Genomic DNA, 6,000 nt, shown 5'->3' on the forward strand with positions numbered 1-6,000 from the left:
AAGAGCCTCTTCTGTACTCATGGGTTCAGAGTCTACTAACATGACACACTGAATAACTTCTCCTTCAGAGTCTACTTCAGTGTCTTGCAGCATGTCAAATTCTGCATATCTTCTGGGGATGTTTCTGATTCTTTGTGGTCTCTGAACTTGTTCAGAGTCTTGAGCTTCAGAGTTTCTAGCTTCAGATGGTTGACTTCCTCCAGAGCTTTGACCATCTTCAGGGGCTGGCATATTTCCAGAGTCTGAATTGCCACCAGAATCTGGATTATCATCAGAGTCTGGGTCATCAGAGTCTGGATCATCAGAGTCACCTTCATCTTCTGAGTCTTCTCCAGAGTCAGAATCACTATCAGAATCAGAATCAACGTCAGAGTTTACTCCAACTTCAGAAATTCTTAACTCTGACCTTTCTTCAGAAGTTCTAACATCAGAATCAGATTGAGACTTATCCCAATTCCAAAATTCTGATTCCTTCACAATCACATCTATGCTGAGTTCAATTTTGTTAGTTTCTGGACAATAGAGCTTGTATGCACCTGTACTGTGGTACCCTATCAGAATCATCACTTTGCTTCTATCATCCAACTTCTGTCTTCTGGCTTCTGGAACATGTTTATAGCAAACAGAACCAAATACCTTTAGATGACTAACACTTTGCTTATCTCCAGTCCACTTCTGTATTGGAACTATTTACTTCAACTTCTTCGTAGGACATCGGTTGAGTACATATGTTGCAGTGGCAACAGCTTCTCCCCAGAGATTCTGAGGAAGTTTCTTCTCCTTTAGCATGCTTCTCACCATATCAAGCAAAGTGCGGTTTCTTCTTTCAGCAAGACCATTGTGTTGAGGGGTATAAGGAGCAGTAACCTCATGCTCAATTCCATTCTCCTCACAGAACTTCTGGAACTCTTTGGAGTTATACTCACCTCCACCGTCAGTTCTAAGAATCTTCAACTTTTGACCACTCTGATTCTCAGCCTTCATTCTGAACTTCTTGAATTCATCAAACACCTCGTGTTTAAACTTAATAAGGGATACCCATGTCATTCTTGTGAATTCATCAACAAATAACACAAAGTATTTATTCCCTCCAATCGATGTTACTGGAAATGGACCACACACATCAGAATGTACAACTCCCAAGGCATGTTTTGCTCTTGGAGCAGTTTCTGACGCAAATGGCAATCGTGGTTGTTTTCCTTCCATGCAAACTTTGCATGACTTTTCAGGCTTCTTAATTACAGGAATTCCATGTACCAACTTCTTTGAATTCAGATGTTTTAGGCTTCTGAAATTCAAATGACCAAATCTTCTGTGCCACAACTCACTCTCCTTCTCAGCACTTGTTGCACTAAGACATTCTGAGTCTGCAGTTCTGACATTCACCTTGAATGTTCTATTCCTTCCCTGTTCTGACTCCATAATCAACTTCTGATTGCAGTCATACAACTTCAGAAGATTGCCCTTCATGGTAACTGAAAAACCTTTCTCAATTAATTGTCCCACACTCATCAGATTGCTTCTGATGCCAGGTACATACCACACGTTCTGAATCAATGCTGTTTTCCCATTGTTCAGAATCACTCTGACATTTCCCATACCTTCTGCATTAAGATATTTGTCATCAGCACATCTGATCTTTGTCCTCTTTTCAGAGTCAAAGTCAACCAGCTATTTCTTGTTTCCAGTAAGATGATTTGAACAGCCAGTGTCCATATACCACCAGTCTATCAGATCCATATCATCAAATTCAGAGGCCATCAATAGCACAGATTCGTCATCAGAACTTCTGGCTATATTTGCTTCTTCTGGTTTTCTCTCCTTGTTTGACCAACAGTCTCTAGCAAAGTGACCAAACTTCTTACAACAGTAGCATTGAATCTTCTTCTTGTCATACTTCTCTTTTCCCTTCTGAGCATTCTTTTGTCTATCAGAGGTTGAGCTTTCTGACTTCTGACCACCATCAGATCTTCTCCTGGCTTCTGACTGCTTCTGATACCTCCTATCAGAAGTTGCTTTCAGAGCCTGCTGCTCTACTTCCCTTTCAGAAGTTCTCTCAGTCAAACGCAACTCTTATGCTTCTAGACTGCTCTGCAACTCTTCAATTCTCATGGTGCTCAGATCTTTGGAATGTTCTATTGCTACCACAATGTAATCAAATTGAGAGGTAAGGGATCTCAATACCTTCTCCATGATTGTTTCTTCAGAAAGAGTTTCTCCACACGCTTTCATCTCATTAGTGATCAGAATCACTCTGGAGATGTATTCAGAAACTTTCTCATTATTCTTCATGTTGAGATTCTCATATTGCTTTCTCAAGGACTGAAGCTTCACCTTCTTCACTGATGCGTCACCACCATAACATCTAACCAGTGTGTCCCACGCAGCCTTTGCTGTCGTTGAATCTGCAATCTTCTCAAACACATTTACATCAACACATTGATGAATGAAGAACAATGCTTTCTGATCCTTCTTCCTTACTTCCTTCTGCGCGTTTTTCTGTTCATCCGTCGCATCTGCTGCTACCGGAACATAACCATCAGTGACAAGATCTAGAACATCTTGAGCACCGAAAAGTACACGCATTTGGATCATCTAACGATTCCAGTTTTTACCGTTAAATACTGGAAGTTTGGTGTTCATGTTGCCGTTTCCGTTCATATTTCTACCTTGCACAGTACACTCAGATTTCTCACACAGTGTTTCCCAACCCACAGAATTAAAATTCTGATCAGATTTTGTTCAAGATTCAACACGAATCTAAGAATCAAAATCAAACACACAAGACCTCACGTTCACTCGTGTTTCCCGTGTTTCCCAATGAATCTGAACCAGAGCTCTAGATACCAATTGTTGGTGCAAAGGTAGAATGAATGATGAACTGAAATATTCTATTAAGAGAATGACGGCTGCAAAACATGATAAAAGTTACAATGATTGTCACCCTACTTATAAGCTAAAACTAGGGTTACTAGAATAGGATAAAATACTAAAATACCCTCTAACAAACTTAGGGGCTAAGAAAATAGTACAACTAATAAATATGAATTACTTCTAATAAGTACATGCGTAAATGAACTACCTTTTTTTTGCCTTAAATTGATTCGAAAAATACATTTTCGTATTAACTATGCGCATGTCATGCATTCATATATGAGATACACTCTTTTTGCCTTAAATTGATATGGATATACACTTTTGTACTAACCCCATACGCACACCATGCATTCCTAATTGAGACACACTCGTTTTGCCTAAAATTGATCCGAATATGCATTTACGTATCAGATTACGAAGATGCACTTCCGTATTTTCCCGTGACAGTAAATTTTGACTTTTTTTTATGAAATACTCTTAGCTCATATGATGTGAGATATTTAGGTACTTAACACTTGAATTTGTGTTGCATTATTTGATTTTAATTTGAGTATTCAGTTGAATCTTGTTGTTTTTAGCTAGAATAATATAGAGCACATTAGGCGTTCTCTTTTGTGAATTTCATGTGTTTTGTGATTGTGCAGAAGTCACTCTAGTGATGAGTTATGTCGCATCAAAAAGACACTTCATTTTTAGTAGGCTATAGGGTTAGAAGATGCTAAAAAAAGTAGATAACTTCAAGAGGAAGGTGAAGATGAAATGAGATTAATGTACACATATGAAGCTGAGTTGGAAAGTAAAATGATAAGAACAAACACTACAAGATAAACAACTGCAAATAGTACAACCGATGTATAATGCAATTTGTCCCCCTTGCATAACATGTTTGTCATCAGACGCTTTGCCCCTTGCATGCGCTGTGTACCTCATCTAGTACTGGTACGAGAGAGAAGGAGTGGTGGGAAATATGTTGATTCTCACATGCCCAAAAATGGTGGATAATCAAGAAGCCCATGATCCAATACCTTACAAAACCCTAGATAAGTCTATCTATAAAAGGACCCACTGGAAGAAATGAAAAGAGGCTCAGACTCGGAGATAAACAATAAAGAAAGACTTGTGTGGAAGTGAGTTGAATCAAGTGTAGAAGATTTCTCTTCTCTTCTTCTTAAGTTAAAAGGTAGCAGTATCTGGCGTGTAAAGCTCGTCCATTGCTGATTGAAGATTGCAAGAAGACTGAGAAATTACTCTTAGGCTATCATTTCTTTTTTATTATGTGTTTAAAAATGTTTAGCTTAAAAATCAGCGTTGATGTATCTACTAAACTCATTATGAGCTAAACTCTTTTATGTTGAGAAATATGAAGTTTAATATGAATATATCTTTTGTGTCAATTTATGTGATGTTAGTGACTGATTTTATCATGTATTATAATGCTGTAAATTTGATTTTTGGCGGATCATCTTAGGAAAAGGTAAAAACTTATTGATGTGAGAAATCCATCAACAAGTGGAACTCATGATAAATATGATTAAAAATAGTAGGATAAACATATTCACTAGAATACCTACTTTAGGAATAAAGAGCTACAATCATAGGGAAAATTTGGAATGAAATTAGACATGCATTAAAGTTAAATGTGAGGCTTAGGAATTTGACCCCTTGCTTTCTTACATATGTACTTATGTTGTAGGAATACACCATAAGATCATTTTTCGAGCTCATCTGGCAAGACATGTCACATCATATACACACATAAGATGAAGTATATTAAACAGATCATTGCCCAACATATATTCCATTATTGATTTTACTTATTTACTCAAACTCAGTTCTATCATTGTTTACTTAAAAACTGAACCTGTGACAACCATCAATTATTGTTACCTTTGCTCGTGCCCATTCATAAAAGATAGTTTTACAAATCGATCTAAGTTATTACACACCCTATGAGAACGTTATTCCTTTATTTTTATCACTTGCTACTGTGAACCATGTATATTTGCGCGTTATATAGTACTCACCTAACAAATACACCAATGTAATAGACGATGTATTAAAATTATACTATCATCATAATTTTTTTATAAATTAAAACATACACTTAATGCACAAGATGAAAAAGTCATATATGTATAAATCAATTCATAATAGAGTCCAAGTAACAAAGTAACAAACAATAATACTATTCGTAATGCCTAATACAAGTACTACACTAATGTGTATGTTGAATCCTTTGTTTCTTCGTTGTCTCCTGTACTGTAGTGTCGTTTGTGCCTTAGTAAGAATGACATCAACAATGTCCCTTCCAAGAGAGCCTTTCAGAAAACCTCATTCATTTATACCCGCTTGCACAATGTCATACCCCAAAATTTTCCTGTTAATTTTTATGATAAATTGATTCATGCATGCCATTCATTTCACATTTGCATTCATTCATTAGCATACATTCTCATATAAATTATAAATTTTAATTTATTCATTATGTGATACAGATATAAAAAATAATAATGATTTTGGTTATCTGTATGATATAAATAAATTATATATATATATATATATATATATATATATATATATATATATATATATATATATATATATATATATATATATATATATATATATATATATAAATAAAATAGTTTTAATTTAATGATAAATAAAAATAGATTTGAATTTTAATTGTATAATTAAAATTTTAAATTAATTTTATTTGTTAAAGCTCATTAAATTATAATAACTATTTTTTATAATTTAGTGACTCATGTTCCATTTATTCATTATTTATAAATAGTATTTATTTAGTAATTCACGTTTTTTACTTAATAAAATTTATTTATAAGAGTAACATTTTTAAAAAAAAAAGCCCATAAATTATAAAATAATTTTGGTTGATATAAGTAAGAATAATATTTTTGAAATACCAGCCCATGCAAAATGTTAGAGCTAACTCTCCTAAATTATAGGGTGAGATCCTAAAGTATAGGAAGGGATCCAAATATTTAGTAAGGTTAAACCCTAATCCACACCATTATAAATACTTTATATGGCTGCAGCAAAAGGGAAAGGACGAAAAAGAGGAGATACAGCAGAAGAAGATACACAAGGCAAGGCAGAAGC

This window comes from Lathyrus oleraceus, chromosome 1 (genome assembly GCF_024323335.1).
Source record: "Lathyrus oleraceus cultivar Zhongwan6 chromosome 1, CAAS_Psat_ZW6_1.0, whole genome shotgun sequence".
NCBI classification, from domain to species: Eukaryota; Viridiplantae; Streptophyta; class Magnoliopsida; order Fabales; family Fabaceae; genus Lathyrus; species Lathyrus oleraceus.